Raw genomic sequence first — 18,583 nt, 5'->3', positions numbered from 1 at the left:
GCATATTTTATATTCATTTACAATGTTTTGTTCTGGACCATTATTTTAAAATATTCATGAGCGTTGCAAAATTTTTTGGTTATATATATTTTTATTGCTGTTTACTTGTCACTGGCTAAATAGGGAGATGAAAGTGATACCAGATGTGTGATTGAAATGTTGCACCATTCAAATGTGAATGAGAGACACAGAAAAAAAGGTTAATTTTCCAGCAGCCACAGAACGTATGGCTTTTCTAGTACAATCAGGTAGCAGAGCCAATGTTTGGGTGTTCAAATCTTCTTGCAGGCAAATTAGTTTTGAATTTAGTTGGTGCCTTACCTAGTTCAGTCAAGTCTAGAAAGGCTTTCATGTATAATTCATTCTGAATAATATCCCCATTTCTTCAATCTTCCAAATAAGTTATGATTTACCTTTTTTTTTTAATATGAATTTATAACCCAAAATAGCACGTGTTGCCTGAAGACAGCAATTCCCCGTCACTGAAGGTGTTTAGGATAACCATCTGTCAGAGGTGATGGAAATTTTTTTATTGGAAAGAAGAATCCCTTACAACGTGGTATTCTGTGGTTTTCTATGTCTCTCCAGCTTTCTACGTACCTTCATAATAGGATTCTTTCACTGATAATTTCATATATAAATAGTAGCTACATATTAAACCTAAAATACCCTTTTTAGAGTAAAGTCCTGTCTGCTGATCACGACTATCAGAATTCCCTGGGTTGCCTGATAAATGAAGAGAATTCTTAGGACCCACTTCAGATTTGCTCAATCACTTTTGGGGATTTTTTTACCGGCTTCTAACTCTTTTTATGTACACTAGAGTTTAGAAACATTGCCTTAGAATGTGGTCAGCAGACAGGAAGTGGAGTTATTTTAGAAAGAAGAGTCTCTAATTTCAGTTAGATGTGTTAGATTGTTACTTGGCTCTTACAGTTACATCTATTTCTTTTAAGTCTAGATGGCAATAACAATGACACAAGAGAATAGACAGCATTTCTCCCCTATTTTACTCTTATTCAATGTCTAGGACCTAGAATTACTTCACATACACCATCTCTTTTAATCTCCAAAATAACTCTCGTGAGTATTATTACGCCAGTTTTGTAGATGAGGAACTGGAGACTCAGGCTTTATGTGGGGATGTCGCTGGAGAAATGATAGACATTTTTCCTACTATTCACCAAATGACGTATTTTGAACCATTTCTCCCCCAGAAACCAGGTGCTAACCCATATCTCTGTGTCTCCTGCAAAGCTTCTAGAGTATCTATGGCTTCATCTTCTGCTACAAGATGTCCTCCAGATTTTTCCCCCAGTTTTGCTTCCTGTCTTGCTTCCTATCTTCTACCAGTTGGTGACTTTCTCCAAAATGCTGACTCTAATCTGGGAATAATATATGTAAAGGTGATTTATTTCCTGGATGTTTGTAATATTCTTCCATTCAGGCCTCCCCTTTCCTCTCCTTTTGCTCCTATTACATTTTGTGATATGTTGGGGTAGCTGTTTCTTTCAGTCTATACAGACATGTACTGGACTTTGAAAAATCCACGAAAATGAATGGGATAACATAAGTAAACAGGTATCTTTCTGTGGTTTAGGTGTATCAAATTAAGCTAGCATAAAAAGTTGATCCTACTTTCACAACTTTATTCTAATTGCCTGAGAAACTTTGTTAGTATGATATTCTCAGCAATTGTTGTATGAAAGATTCGTTTTCACATAAAGTCTTGATTTGCAAGCATAATTCATCCCAGAAACATGTTTGTAATCCAAAGCACTTGCATATCAAAGCAAATTTCAAGAACCATTGAAATGGTTGTGATCATGTGACATTCAGCATTACATACTACTCGTATTGCAAGACATTGCTCGTTTATCAAGTCAAAATTTAGTAGAAATGTTTGCTCATCTTGTGAAACACTCACAGAACAGGTTACTCACAGCCCAAGGTTTACTGTACTCTTTTCTAAAGTGTTTGTGGGTTTTTTTTCCTTCTCAATAAAGTTTCTAAAGAGACAAGTGAATGCATATTGAAATAGAATTAAGATTTTTAAATCTGTATTTGTTACTATCTCGCCCTGATTTAGAGCATACTAAATTATAAATATGCCTACAGCTTTGTTTCTTTCCTGCTTGTAATGTGTTCAAATTCCTGTTGGTAGCAGAAACAAAATCACTGTCTATTTTTATCTCAGTGGGCACTGGCAGGATTCATCACAACAAATAAACTTACCATCTCCATTTCCTTTCACTTGAAAAGATCGAGTTGGAATTGCTACCAAATGAGACCATCTTTTGATAGAAAAAAAATTAACTGTTTTATAACTTGAGACCAAATAAATATGATAGGATATTCTTTTTCTTTGAAATTCATTAATACCTGCCAACCCGTTTTGGAGGGTCAATTTTTAAAAGCCAGAGGGAGAGAGTGAAATATGTTTTCATGAATGATACACCTAATCTAGAGGGTGAGCTTATAGTTAGTTATCAAACCTGGCTTTTATTCATGTCTTTCTGTTAACTCACAATTATCATCTTCTACCCACTAATTTGTGTTTGTACTCATTAAGAAAAAGACCTTGATTTCTAACATTTGCCTAATGAGCTTTAGTTTCCAAGAATCCACTTGTTTAACTCAGTTTAACTTAAGTGTTTCCTCCTAACACACAGGAAACCTCCCTAACTCAATAATTTTGTATTGGTTTGCTAGGTGCATATAGCACTGAATTAACTGTTATGGCATTTCAGGGATGAAAGTCAATGGTTGATACCTTCATGGAGTTTATAATCTGATGGAGTAGACATTTCTATCAAAAAAAGGTAATGAGCAACTCAGAAATATTATAAGTATTATTTAACAAGGATTGTAAGTATTATGTTGTGCAGTGCCCAAAATAAATTCTCTAGGATCCTGGAGAAGAGCAAGAGATCAGTGTGATTTTGTTAAATTATTAAGCTCCACAAGGCGGTGAGCAAATAGCCCTGGGCCTTGATTTATGGCTAATACTGGAGTATGAAGGATGGGGATAGATGGGCAATCTAGATGGGACGACCTCAGCCATGTAATCACAAGTCACATTAATGATTAGGAAACTGTTGAGAAATTTGTTGTGGTTTATCATCATACATTTTTTGGGTGAATTCTCCTTGACATGTCCTTATGCTCTGAGTCTTGGTCAGTTCTAGGCTCACATTTTAGAATTCATCTTGTTTGGGAGACTTATCCTGTGCCCTTCTTAAAGCGCATATTTCTTTAATCACTGATCTTATCTCTGAAGCCTTCCCCCATATATATTCTTGTTTATAAATTATTCCTTTTGTCAATAGTAAATTCCAATAAATAAGACTCCAAATTAATAAGGCATTTCAGTCTACTACTATATTATCCAAATAATCAACCTCTGCCTTTAGAGAAACTGCTATGGTTACCCTAGGACTGTAGTTGTCTAGAAACTTACATAGGAACTCCCAAGACTTTACACTTACATGTTAGCTAAAAATGGTTTTTCTCATTTGGTTATCATTATATCTGTTATATGTTGGCCCATTTTATGTATTGGCATACTTTTGAGTTTGTTCTGAGTGACTAAATCCTGTTGAATTTTCAGATCCTTGAACATGAAATTCATGACTTTCCCTCCTTTCCACTTCCTGGTCTGTCCACAGGTTTCCGCGTATGGTCTTTGTTCATCTTCGCTGGCAGGCAGAGTGACTTAGGGTCAATTATTTTACCTCTGGCTGCCTTGAACTTTTTATCCATAAGAACAATTGTAGCCACTGGTACTTCAGAGAATACTCACGGTTTAAAAAAAAAGTAAGGGGGGGCATATTAGAAGTAAAACTATGGAAACAGAAATAAGTGTCAGGATCTGTGTTGATTTGGGAAGTTTGAAGAATTTAAAAATGGAAGGTGGACCATTCTAGAATGTTTTACCAAGTACTAGTAAGTGATATCTTTTTATAAGTATTTTAATATAATAATGTAGTAATTTATCATACTGCTGATCTTTAACAACATTTTTAAGAATAAATATTTCTCTGTGAAAGTTGAGCCAGTCTAGGTGAGGGTGTTCTAACTGGACAAAAAAATACTAAAAACTTAAAAAAATTGAAACACCATGAAAATTATGGATGGGAAGTTTGGTATATTCTGCGTCATGATTTTAGTTCCCTTTTCACATAATATTTATCCCTAAAGATTCCTTTTCTCAGATGTTCTCAATGTTTGCTCTGAATTCAGGGGGTGTGACGGCAGATTGACTTTCTCTCTTATTTTATAGTATTGTCTCGTAATCATTGCACGGGGGTGAGGGGTGGAAGTGGGGAGTGGCAATAGAGATAAAGACCAGTATTTTATTTTATTTTATTTTATTTTATTTTATTTTATTTTTATTTTTATTTTTTTTAAATTTTTTTTCAACGTTTATTTCTGGGACAGAGAGAGACAGAGCATGAATAGGGGAGGCGCAGAGAGAGAGGGAGACACAGAATCGGAAGCAGGCTCCAGGCTCTGAGCCATCAGCCCAGAGCCCGATGCGGGGCTCGAACTCACGGACCGCGAGATCGTGACCTGGCTGAAGTCGGACGCTTAACCGACTGCGCCACCCAGGCGCCCCAAGACCAGTATTTTAGAGTGAAAACCAGGAAGCGAAAAACTAGAACAAGTACAGACATTTTGCATTCGGTAGTTTAGAGACGCCATTAGAACTAGTAGATCTATTCATCCTATTGGGTTGTTAAAATTGGCATGGATATCTGCTTTAATTTGTTCACATTCAGTCAGACCTGTATCAGATCAAACTGGCATATGATTGTTTAGTATTTTCCATATAGTTGTCACAGTAAGTCATTTCGGTATCCTCTTGAATCAGCCAAATTCAAAAGAGTAGGTTTACTTAAGAGTTTGATAGGTGTATGTTGTTGGTATGAACTGTAGTAAATATATTTGTAATTGTCTCTGCAACTTAGACTTAGTATGATCTATCACATAGTATCATTTGTGTAGAAAAGTTGTTCAAAAGCTCATATCTAAATGGCCAGTGAAGATACTTTCTAAGTACCCTATAGGAATCAGTTCTGTTCTGCCTCAACATGAAGAGAAGATTAGCATAATGCTGTATTCTTATAGGTCATTCTTCTGTCATGGTACTTTGATGTGGCTGTATGTCACACATCTGTGCATTGCTGGGTCACACAGCGTGTAATGGGGATGTGTGTCTGTGACAGAGTTAAGGCAAATTTGTCACACTCAGGGTTGTGATAATTCTTCTATATCTCATGAAATAAAGCTGGTATGTTTTTTTCAATATGGTTGTCAGCTTCCCACCTTGTGTAGAAAGTCAAGGTTCCTGCTCTATCCTAATGACAATGTTTTATCCTGTGTAGTACAAGGATAAAAGGTGAGGAGAAGGATTAAGGAAATACCATGTAGCAGCTCCTCTTCCATTCATTTCAGAAGCCGTGCGTAAGTCTGTGGATTCAGAAGTATGAAAAACATTCACATCTGAGGTTTACCTGCAGAATGGTTTTGTTTGTGTTTCATGTGACGATTTGAGAACATAAATCTGATATTAGAGTAGAATTCACCTGTAGAGTTCCCCCCCGCCCCCCCCACTATACCAAAGGGATATGGTTCTCCCAATACAACGTACAGAACAAGTGACAGGGGCAAAGTAAAGTACACCTGTAAAATTCTTTTCTGAGAAATTTGTATTTGTACTTTGAGAATTCAGAAATTGGCAACACTGTCCTCGCAGTTGACGGTTTACAGTAGTGACTGTGAAGAGACTTAATGTGAATTATCCATTTGTTTTCATGATTTTAGACTCTTTTGAAAACCACATTTGAGTAGCATTAATAAAATGTTAATAAGTAACACATTATTCTGAGACTCAGAATAAGTCCGTGTAGTGAGGTTTCAGGATAAGTGGTGACGAGGTTTTGGTTTGAATTGCGCAGCTGGTTAGGACATAGTGCTAATCTAGCCACTGCTATTCCACGCAAGGCAATTATCTTCATTTAGTCTCAAAGGCATAAGCTTCATTCTTAAGCTCACAGAGTAGCTGATCAAAGGGAGACAGTACAGGAGAATACTGCTAGATGTGTACAAACCCAAATCCATTACCCCACAAAAATAAACTTAAAAATCGACATTCTATAGGCACATATTTATGTGTCAAGATTATCCCCTAATTACTTATCTCTTCAATATGAAAAGGAATCCCAGTCCCTTTTTAGGAGGTCCACATGAGGGGTAACAATAGTAATAGAATGAAAGTAAAAATGGAGGTCTTCTATGGCTTCATGATGAAGTTAACTGAATTCAAACTTGTTTGAATAAGTGATGTTTTTTCTAATAAGCTGAACAGTTTAATTATGGAAATATTTTTCATTAGGAAAAATAGCTTACCTCATTAAAACATTTTATAATAATAATAGGAACAACATTTTTGAATAATAAGCAAAAAATAATACATATTGAGAGTTTATCATTGTATTATGCACTACCCATTGTGCTAAGAGTTCTACATAGATTATCTAATTTTATCTGCACAATAATTCAATGAATTGGCACTATCCCCATATTAAAGAGGAAGAGGTTGATGTCTAGAGGGATTGAAAAACTTCCATAATTGAATTCACATAGCTACTAAATGATGGACCCAAGATGTTACCCCAAGTCAAAATCACCTTCCTGCCTGTCTCCAAACCCCTGTGCTATGCTGATAGAGCAACATTTTAAACAATTAAAATAGGATCGAGAATTCAAAAAATAGAGGTTTCTTTATGTTCAAAACCCATTGGCCCCAATACACCTCGCTGATTAGTCAATGAATCTAAAAAGCTATTTTGATTGTTTTTTTTTTCAAATATATTTCAAAACTGAAGTATAAATCCAAATAGGAAAATGTTTTTTTTTTTAATTTGGCCATTGATTAAAATTATCAGATGCGCTCATAATATTCAAGTCAGATGTGAGTTCTTGGTCTTAGCACTAGAACACTGAAGAATGAAGCCTTATATGTTGATATTTCCATCTGCACTTCAACTATTTTTGTCAAATGGCTGACACTCTTAACATAGCCTCTTCAGTATAAGGGGGAGTTCATGTTGTTTGTCCTAATTCAAAAGGTCAGTAATCTATCATGTGCTTCATAATCTCATTACACAGCAGGAACTTCTTTCCAGTTGTTAAAGAATCAGTAGGAGTGATTGGGCCATTACATGGGGGCAATCAGACATTTGTATACGGGCCCATGTAGGAACATGCACTCTAAACTATTTTTTGAGTGGGTAGGAGGTCTGTTCCATCAGGAAACTCTTCCAGATGACCTGACCCCAAGTGGCTTCCATGCCTGATTTGTGCAGGTAGTTCTTTGGCAATAGCAACAGGTTGGAGGTGGTTTGGGAATTTACTCTTATTTTGACAAAATGCCTTGATCAGATAAAAAAACTGTTGTTGCAACAATTTTCTGAATCACTTGCTGGCCAGAGTCCAATGGAAGAGTGAAGTTTGGCTCCTTATTGCTTCTTTCTGATAACAATTTTAAGGGATGATTATTTTTAAAACTTTACAATTTATCACATATGAAGAAAATGATTTATGAATGGAAATAATTCATCCTTTGCAGAGCAATTAAAATTTTCTTTTTTCAAAAAGGAAATTGGGAGATACTTCTTATAGATTGCCTATACAACAAAGTCAAGAGTTTAGGAAAAATTATATACACACATAGATACACACTTGGATTATTCTCGGTTTCAGATATGATACTATTGGAAATGGCTTAGAAACTTTAGACTTTTTAAAACAATAGTCTTAATCATGCTCTAATTCATAGTTTCCTGGTGTTTGAAGTGTTTTCATTATTACCATCACCATAGAAAGCTTTTATAATGATAACTAACCCTCTAAAAACCTAATGCCATGTCATATGCAGATTTTAGATCCTTGTATAAAGCTGGATTATTAATTTGGAAGTCATAAATTGAATTTCCAAATATTCAAACAGGCTTCCCTCCCCCTAAGGTGAGTTTGGCTCTCTTTTTCTGTGTGTGTATGTCAGGACCTATGATGGTAGTCTCATGTTCCAACCCAAGAATCAAGGGGCATGTGAACACTATCAGAGGATGGCCTAATCTATAATTTAAATACCACGTACATTTCCATTTCATACTTTAAAATAAAAGTAATATTTTGGGAACTTTTACTATTTAGAATGATTTCTCAAATTTATTTTAACGTCATCAGTGAACAATGAGTTTGGATCATAGTATATTCTTTATATCTGTTGCTATACAGTTCTTTGTATACTTCTATATGAATAAATATCAACCTTTTGCAGTGTCTTTTTTTTAACATCCATAAGAGCCTTATTTTAAATAGAGATTGTTCAATACTATATGAATTGCAGAAGTAAACAGTGTCAATAACTTGATAAATTGAGAATATGTGGTCTAACATGGGACTTTTAGAATATATTTGACACGAATGAGTACATCACAGGGGTGATTGATACTTAGGCAGGTACAGCTGACTACATCTTTCAACATACTGAATTTTCTGGAATATGAGAAGGATTCTTGGCAGCTTTTCAATGGCAACTGTCTAGTACACATTTATTTACTATTTGTCCAGTAATTTCAAGGTTGTACAGCTCAGATATTTATGGGTATGATTAATATTTTGCCCCTTCTTTCTACAGTACTAATTTGATTATTTTCCCTAGGTCTATCATGATGACAAGTAATTATGTCTTTTGACCCTAAGATGACCTCAAGGAAATGAGGTGCTTATACCAATTTAGCTAACAGGTGACAAGTGTCTGTGTTATAGCTGACCAAAATTCAAATTCTATAGTGTAATATCTTCTTAGAGTTGAAAATTCTGAGATAGAATATGAAATTGAATATAAATGTATCTATACATAGTCACTTATACATAATCACTCATATATGTGTGTATGTGTGCATAACAAATATTATCTTTGGATATTTCCAAATAATAGCAAAAACGCCACAAAATTTGCCATGTTTCCTAAATGAATTGTATTGGGTTATCATTTAGTAAAAGTTTTCAAATTATCCCTGCAGCCAGTATTGCACATAACATTTGGTAACAGTCGTTAGTAAAATAAATTCTGGGAGAGGTAAATTTCAATACTGCTTTCTCAAAAAATATATTGTAGTTCTTGAATTTGCTTTTTTCTATGTAGTGTCTAGTGAAAGTGTATTTCTTTGATGATGCAGATATATCCTTTCTCAGTGTAAAATGCATTGCTTTTTATTACAATCAGAAAACATTGTTTTTGTGTGGTTGCTTTCTCAGTTGGCAGAAGATGAGAGATCAAATAGACTGATAAGTAGAATCCACATCTATGATATTAATTGCAGATTATTTTTGTTGGCTGGCGGTTATAGGTAGGTATTTTTTATACTATAATTAAAAATTCTTGCAAATTAACAGCATATGTGGAAGTCAAAGAGTTGAATTACGAAAAATGGTATTTTTTCTCACATAAAAATATTTCTACTTTTTAAGATGTATGAAACTTGACTGTGCAAATATAAAAGTAAGGCTGAAAAACACATTTGAGGGCTATTTTGAGTAGACATTGTGTTAATTCTTGCTAATTTTCACCTAACTACATTGAATTTGTTTAGATTGCAATGGGAAACATACTTTTCTGTTTCTTTATTTCACTTGATGCCTCAAATGGCAACTTACTTATGGGAAGCTCACCTCCCAAGTTATTTTAACATAATGTTTTATTTTCGAATTGACCTATAACATTAAACTGAAATTTAATTTTTTTTCATAAACACACACACAAACTGTTTTTTCAGTAGATATATACAAACGTCTTTCTTCCCACTGAAAGTTGTGTTTGGAATTTACAGTAACATGGTCCAATTGAAACTGTATAGCTTTTAGGTGTAAAAGATCTATATTATATTGTTTTATTTTAGCTTATTTTTATTTTGAATACTTTTTTTTAAGTTTATTTATTTTGAGAGACAGAGCACGAGCAAGGGAGGGGCAGAGAGAGAGGGAAAGAGAGAGAATCCAGTGCAGAGCTCAATGTGGGGCTCCAACTCACAAACTGTGGGATCATGACCTGAGCTGAAATGAGGTGTTGGACACTTATTTTAAAGAAATTTTGGGGTGCCTGGGTGGTTCAGTCAGTTAAGCGTCCGACTTCGGCTGAGGTCATGATCTCAGGGTTCTGAGTTTGAACCCCGTGTCAGGCTCTGTGCTAACTAACAGCTCAGAAGCTGGAGCCTGCTTTAGATTCTGTGTCTTCCTCTCTCTGCCCCTCCCCCACTCACGCTCTGTCTCTGTCTCTCTCAAAACTGAATAAACATTAAAAAAAAAATTAAAGAAATTTTGCCTTGTTAATTCTTTAGAACATGAAGTGCTTTAGAATTTGGTTATGACACAAATGCCTTTTGCTGGGAGTCTAACAGGAGAAAAAGTCCTTTTTACCTACCTCATTATCTCTCAGTGCAGACTAAGCTCCCATAAGAATACTCTGTGTGGTTTATCACGATGGTGGGATTTAGTGTCTGATTCAGTAATGTTTCCCATATGCAGGTAGTCAATTGTTCTGGGAGTTTATACATAACAGCAGGTGGTACTCGGCAGGATTCAGCTAGGATTAAGGAGGAGGCTCTACATTCCTCTGTGGTGCATTGGCCACCTTTTGTTTTTCCCATGACTGAAACCCCTTACCTCCCCACCTGCCAGACCAGTTTACCCATCTCACTCTAGGAGCTCAGTCTGTGGTGATGTGCCTTGCCACAGAGTACTTTCTAGTCCTTGCCGCTTCTCCCGCCACCCCATTTTGAGAAAATCCAGACTATTTATGAAAATTGTGGCCTTGTGTGGTTCTTTGGAAAGTTAACTTTCTAGGGCGCCTGGGTGGCTCAGACGGTTAAGTGTATGACTTTAGCTTGGGTCATGATCTCACGGTGTGTGAGTTCGAGCCCCACATCTACTCTCTGCTGTCAGTGTGGAGGCCGCCTTGGATCCTCTGTCTACCTCTTTCTCTGCCCCTCCCTCACTTGCACACTCACTGTCTCTCTCTCAAGAAGAAAATATAAAATAAACATTGAAAAAAAAGAAAAGTTAACTTCTGTGATTTAAGCCATGCATTAAAAATTAGCTTCCTTGTACATCTGTAGAACCTCCAACAAGTAAAAAATGTTAAAATTTGATATTTAAACAAACACAGTACCTCTCAAATTCTACAGAAACATATCGTATCACTCATCCTATGTGTCTAATAAAAGCAATGATTATTTTGTTATTGCAGTCAATATAAATATATGAGTGTACTCTCTCTCATGCATGTGAGAGCGTGTATACACACAGGTGACTTTGATATTTGATTAACACTAGTTTTCTTTGAAAGCGATACAGGCAGGCTGGATCTGAGGACCCAGAGAGGGGGTCCCACAGGACCAGCCAAAAGGGTCCCTCGCTTCACATAGGATAGAAATCAAACACAAGGTGGAGAAGGTAAAAACAGAGTTTATTGAATAGCATGAGTGACAGAGAATAGCAGAGTATTTAGGAGACTCGGAAAGGAAAAGAGAACGAGTCCTGTGGTTGTTTGGGGTTAGGGATTTATGTCGGAAAGGCACCCTAGATTTGGGGATCTAGGGTAGGGTTCTATCAAAGGCGAGTGTCAGGTGAACAATAGATGTTATTCCAAAATTATCCAAGCTAGGGGTATTGATGCCAGCATCAGCAGAGGCTTGTTTGAGGCTAATGTCCTAGAACATATGCAGGATCTTCTTAGATGTTATAAGGTGTTTTGGGTCTAGGACAAAACTCAGAGAATGATTAACTTTCTTGCTTCCCCCCTTGAAGTGGGAACATAGCTTCTATGGCTTATTCAGGGGCAGAATACAGAACATGGGTAAACGGCCTAGCAGAAAAACAGAAGAGACAGGGACTTTCTAAAATGGAGTCCCTTCAGCTTCCCTACCTCAAGAGTGTAAGCTTATAGAGCTGAAATTAGCTTAAAATTTCCAAATTCAGATGTCTTATGTTACATGAGGAAACTGAGACCCAGAGAAGTCAAGCACATTGGCCAAAATTGTGTAAGCAGTTACATGGGCCTAGACTTCACATCTCCTGACTCCTAGTGATCTTCTTATTGCTGAGAGGTCATCTTAAAGAGAAATAAAGCTGGGGCGCCTGGGTGGCTCAGTCGGTTAAGCGGCCGACTTCAGCTCAGGTCACGATCTTGCGGTCCGTGAGTTCGAGCCCCGCGTCAGGCTCTGGGCTGATGGCTCAGAGCCTGGAGCCTGTTTCCGATTCTGTGTCTCCCTCTCTCTCTGCCCCTCCCCCGTTCATGCTCTGTCTCTCTCTGTCTCAAAAATAAATAAAACGTTAAAAAAAAAAAAGAGCAATAAAGCCTAGCAGTGAGAAAGAATTTAAGTGTTGATGTTGAGAGGTATAGCATCAGAAATGTCCCTAATGTCTGCTGTGTGAAGGACATGTGGGCCAGCTTGACAATGAGGACAAGCTATGTTTCAAACACCAAGTGAGGTACCAACTTTTTATCTGCGAAGATATTATGCAAAAGCCAATTTCCTGGTATTTACTATCAAATGCTTCATGAGAATGTGTTATACTAGGGCTACGAAACCAGAGCTGTCTTTCACTGTGACTTATGAAAGGAGAGCTGCTTTGCTGTATCATTGCTCTGGTGTCTGCCTGGATTCAGGTATATATTTTATGATACCTTAAGGCCTTTTTATTTATTTATTTTATTTTTTATTTTTATTTTTAAAAAAAAAATTTTTTTTTCAACTTTTATTTATTTTTGGGACAGAGAGAGACAGAGCATGAATGGGGGAGGGGCAGAGAGAGAGGGAGACACAGAATCGGAAACAGGCTCCAGGCTCTGAGCCATCAGCCCAGAGCCCGACGCGGGGCTCGAACTCCCGGACCGCGAGATCGTGACCTGGCTGAAGTCGGACGCTTAACCAACTGCGCCACCCAGGCGCCCCTTTAAGGCCTTTTTAAATTAGAACTTTAAAACAAACTAAAAAGATGGTTGAAATCAAAACATTGTGAGGGAACCGTATACAGATTTGTCGAACCATTAACACACATTAGTCTTAGAAAGGTGCTTCGTTTTACTTTGTCTGTGTATACCATCCTTTTCAGTCGCTTGCTCCCTTGATCTGTCCCTCTCCCTGCATCATGTGCACGCGCCCGCGCGCGCGCGCACACACACACACACACATTCAGGCTTCATAAGGTTTTTGTAAATCAACTGCAGTGACTACTGAACTCACTCTGTAGGTACTGAAAGTTCAGTTACTGTAGTACTCTTATCAGGAATGGTTCTTGGTTCCTGGTGGGGGTGCCCTTTACTCCTCCACGTATTAACTAATTCTTCACTCAGCACACATTTATTAAATGCCTCTTAATGTCTGGACACTGCTGTGCAAAATATAAAATATCAAATATAAAAATGAGAGAGACATATTCCTTGGCCTCAATTAAAGAGAATTCCTCAAGGAATAGGTCCCCTTCATTAAATAGATACATTTTTAAAATTTGTTTTACTTGGGGAACCTCTACACCCTACATGGGGCTCAAACTCACAACCCTAGGATGAAGAGTCACATGCTCTTCTGACTAAGCCATCCAGGAGCCCCTAAATAGATAATTATTATATTAGAGGTTAACTGCTGTGATGGGAATATACAGAGCCTACTATAGAAGCATAAAATAGGGGCCCCTGGGTGGCTCAGTTGGTTAAGCATCTGACTTCAGCTCAGGTCATGATCTCACAGTCTGTGAGTTCAAGCCCCACGTTGGGCTCTGTGCTCACAGCTCAGAGCCTGGAGCCTGCTTCAGATTCTATGTCTCCCTCTCTCTGTCCCTCCCCTCTCTCAAACATAAACATTAACAACATTTAGAAGCACAGAATATATACACATATATATGTTTTATATACAATATAAAAACACAGAAGTGGCCCCTGTGAGGAAGGGAAGAAGGTTAGGCAAGAACTCCTATAAGTTGGTAGTGACTGAGCCGCTATCAGCTATGATGATTGCATTGAGCTTTAAAAGATATGTAGGATTGACCAGGCACTGGGGTGACAGAAGATTTTCTGACATACGGTAAAGGTGGGCCATGTCATGGGGAAATAAGAACAGGGCTTCCTCCCAGGAAGGGAGGGCATAATGGGGTACAGCATGGAGTCTGCACCTGGACCACATGTTCTGACATGTCAAGGTGTGTAACTTTGGGCAAGCAGCTTACTTCTCTCTGCCTGTTTCTTCATCTATAAGAACTGAGGTAATTACGGGACCTGCCTAATAGGGTTTCCGTGAAAATTATGTGAATTAATGTATATAAAGTGCTTAGCGCAGGACTTGGCAATGGTGAACACTCTATAAGCTTTCTGTCTAACTTATAAAGGGAAAAGTAAGTAGGTCTTATGATAAATGAGACTGAAAATGTAGGCAGGAGTAAAAATGTTGTACCTCATGGTCATAAGCTTGGGCTGTATGCTGGGTAGCTAATGAGGAGACTTTGAAAGACTTTAAGCAGTAAAGTGCCATGGCCAGATTTTTTTCCCATTACGGTGGAGACGGCAGAGAATGGGAAAGTCTGGGGGCAGATTTTATTTAGGGAGCTGTAATGCCTGGGGAGATGTGGTATGGGCATCAACTAAAGCGTCATATAGTAGGTGTGGCAAGGAAGGGATAGATAAAGGCAAATTAGCCTGAACCAGCCATTGAGTGGATACAGGGGTGAGGTGGAGGTGGCAAACAGCAGGTAAAAAATGACTTCTACATGTCCAACTCTGGTGACATGGTAGCTGGGGGAACTGACATAGACAGTAGCAAGGGAAAGCCCCCATGCCTTTCTATGACTACCGACATAGACAGTAGTAAGGGAGGAATAGGTTCAGAGGGCAAGATTTCACGTGGAACCTCATCCCTGAGGTTCCTGTGGGATAGGCAGATGGAAAAGTCTAGCAAGCATTTGAAATGTGACACTTGGGCAAAAACGTCAAGATAGATATAATGTTAGGAACCGTCAGCCAGGTGAGGTTGAAATCGTAAGATGTAACGAAATCACTCGTTGGTGGAGGACAGAGTTTTGGACAGAGTTAGCTACAGGGAAAGTTAAGAAAGAGGTTTTCAGGAGAGACAATAAAAGGAGATAGCAGAGCTCCCAGGAAAGCTGGGAAAGAGAATGTGTTCATGTTTTTGCCTCCAAGAATGATTTCCCCATTTGAATGCCAGGCTTAGATTCTAACAGGTGTTCTTCTGAGGCTGCACTTTGCAAATCGAAGCCCCAAGCAAGTCTAAGTCCGCCTAATTTGTCAACACTCCATGTAGGCTGCCTGGCCACAGTGAAAGTAAGTTAACTGGTCACATCTTTCTCTCTGGGTAAGTGGACCACTCTTGCTCTCCGTCTATACTGGTCACGCCGTCACTGTGTCTCTGGGGCCACTCGGTGATGCCAGTTGTTTTTCCAAGCGTGAGGTTCTGAGTCTATCTAGTTCCTGGGGCAAATGCAAATTAAAGAGATCATTTGGGCAACTATTCCCAAAGAGAATCAAAACAAGTCCTCTCCATCAAATTCTTATTTCTTTCTCTTCTGTTTTCCCCTGAGTGTTGGAAAGATGTAAACTTTATAGCCACATCTTTGGAACAAAAACAAATCTGCTAATAGTTGCCTGTGAGTAGCAGATAAAGGTCTGTAAGGGTTTTTCTGCCCTATGCATGAATGTCACCTGCACAATGAAAAGATTGTAAAAATACACAACAATTGAGACAGTTATGTCTATACTGGATGGGTTGCATATAAGCGAGACTGGATGGGTTGCATATAAGTGAGGCTGAAAATTATCATGAGAAAATTTACATTGTTATTTTTAAACAGTTTGCATGCTGGAGGTCTTCGGCAATCCCTTAAATTTATTTTACCTTTATTTATCTCTACCATTTAATGGTTCTGAGTGTCACGTAAATAGGCTTCTCATAAAAACTGGAAAATTTCAACTTTATGATGTAAGATGAAAAACAAATAAAAGTATATAACACTATTTTAGTAACGGATTTAAAAATTCCCTTGTGTAACAGGATCCTAAGTGTATTTTCCAGATTTTAGATAGAGACTTTGCTATCCCATAAGGATAAGGAGAATGATCCGAAATGAATCATACGATTGTATATTTGGATATTTGTATTACAGTAAGAGCAATGACATGGCTAGGCGTCAAAAAATTGTAGACGATTTGATAAGAAACAAACAATGAACAACCACTTTAGGTTTAAGGGAACCTAAGGTCTAAAGTCAAGTAAGGGATTTCAGACTCAACAGATTAAGAAAATGAAATCAAATGAAGATCGAAGTCCTGAAAGTAACAAGTAATGTAAGCAGATCACAGAAGAGAGTGTAAAACAAGGAGTGAGAAACCGCCTCCGGGGCGTGTAATCGGCGAGGAGAGAACGAGCAAGGTCAGGGAGAAATGAAGAAAAGAACATTTATGCCCTAATTAGGCAGCAATTTGTTATAAAACAGCTTTGCCACCTGGAGAGTAGAATTAAAAAATTTATTGGCACAAACCATCAAATGAGCCAAATGAGAACAGGCCGTCTTCCAGGTCCGCAGCCCAGGCTGCAGCGGACAACTGGTAATAGCAACACAACTCGCGAGGTCTGAGTGAGAAGAAAGCGTGTTTTACTAAAGTAAGACAGAAGACAGTCAAGGATCAGCATAAACTCATGAGACTTCCATATTGCAGTCAGTCCTTTAAAAGTTAAATAATGAGGGACCCCTGGGTGGCTCAGTCAGTTGGGCATCCAACTTCGGCTCAGGTCCGTGGGTTCGAGCCCTGTGACAGGCTCTGTGCTGACAGCTCAGAGCCTGGAGCCTGCTTCGGATTCTGTCTCCCTCTCTCTCTGTCCCTCCCCCACTCACGCTCTGTTTCTCTCTCCTTCAAAAGTAAATAAACGTTAAAAAAACTTTATTTTTAAGTTAAATAATGAATTTGGCCTTTGGCACAACTATATGATATCTTAAACTGAGTGTTTTGCTGCTACATGAAACTATATAGGACAAGGAAAGAGCTGCTCATCTCTTTTTTACATCATCATTTATGCTAAACTTTTCCATCAAAGGGTCATATTTCTCTTTAACCTTGGGGCCATATGTGACTCATTGTTCTTTCTTATGCTGAATATCCAATATATTTCTCTAACTCGTCACTTTTACCTTTAGCACAGTGCCTATTCATTCCTCCTTCTCTAGCCCCCCACAAAGACTGCACGACTCTGTTCTACCTGTAGGGCCCCTGCCAAAGTGGTCTCTTCTGCTTGACTCCTCCCTTTCATCTTGTTTTTTAGGCATGGGGGCTTTCCAGGCTTCCATCATGCTGTGAATTGATACTATCTCCCTCTGTGTTTGACACTTGACCAGAACGACCTAAACCATCTCCTCCTAAGCCCAGTTGGATGTCCCAGTCTACACTGTCACTCCGCTCATGTGTTGAGAATCAGTCCACGTTTCAGTCTTTACACCACTTGTCTCTTTTGTCCCTGATCCTGAGCGGACACTGCAGAGAACTGGCACACAAGTTCTTTCCACGCCTTTATACTCAGAGAGACTACATCTTTATCCTCCAAATTGAAATGTAGCTTCCTTTACTCACTTCCCTTCTCTTGGTATGCTTTCTCTTATTCTAGACAAAGTTGATCAGCTCTATTCCTAGAATTTGGACATTATCACTTTGTCATTTAAAAAATCTTGGCATTGTTAAAGTCATGAAACCGTGAGTCCTAACTACAAGGGTAGTGGTGATTCTCCAAGCACATGATTACATGGCATCTTTTACTTGGAGATTCATCAGTATCAATGACATTGTTCCATATTTAAATTTTTCCTTCTCATTCTGACTGAACTTAGTGACTCTGAGTTTGAATCTCAACCAAAATGTACTTATTTTAATTTCCTGGTTTGGCACATCCAAGCAATAAATTTCACTGGAAGACAAAGGGTCCATTTGCCTTATGAGTCTATCTGTACAATTTAGGAACCAACCAATCAAACACTATTTTTTGTCCTCAGGTGGCAATCATTCCTGCTCAGTCAGACTATACTACATTTCCTTCCATGGAGATCCTGCAGCCCCATTCCCTTGTGTAATTTTCCTGATTTTATTCACTGCTGCCATTGAATGCATTGAGTCTTTTAAAAACCCTTAAACACTAATTAAATGAATTTATGGCACATGTCATTAACATCCCATTCTGCTTTGATCTTTTCTGTCTAAGACAATAAGCCCTTGGGGCATTTGAAATGCTTAGGTTTAGTTGCTTAGTAAATCCTTAGTACCCATCATAACTCAGATTTCGATGACAGTAATGGTGATGGATAAAGGAGGCCATCACACCCCAGAGAAGTTATGAGCCAAGAATGTCTAGTTGGATTTATTTAGAAGAAGTAACGGACAGGATAAAGCACTAAGAATAAGCTTGAGTTCATTTTAAATTGAGATGACAACCATCCCATAGTCCTAAAATAATGACTGCTT

General features: G+C 38.1%; 1 protein-coding gene across 16 annotated transcripts in view; it reads left to right on the top strand.

The window, feature by feature from the left end:
• The window catches only part of ANK2 (ankyrin 2), a 671,502-nt gene that overhangs the window by 337,218 nt on the left and 315,701 nt on the right, over positions 1-18,583 (top strand). The window lies entirely within an intron of this gene.

The sequence above is a fragment of the Prionailurus bengalensis genome, chromosome B1, assembly GCF_016509475.1.
Source record: "Prionailurus bengalensis isolate Pbe53 chromosome B1, Fcat_Pben_1.1_paternal_pri, whole genome shotgun sequence".
NCBI classification, from domain to species: domain Eukaryota; kingdom Metazoa; phylum Chordata; class Mammalia; order Carnivora; family Felidae; genus Prionailurus; species Prionailurus bengalensis.
The sequence above is the reverse complement of the archived record's forward strand: the minus strand, read 5'-3'. Positions and strand labels throughout refer to the sequence as shown.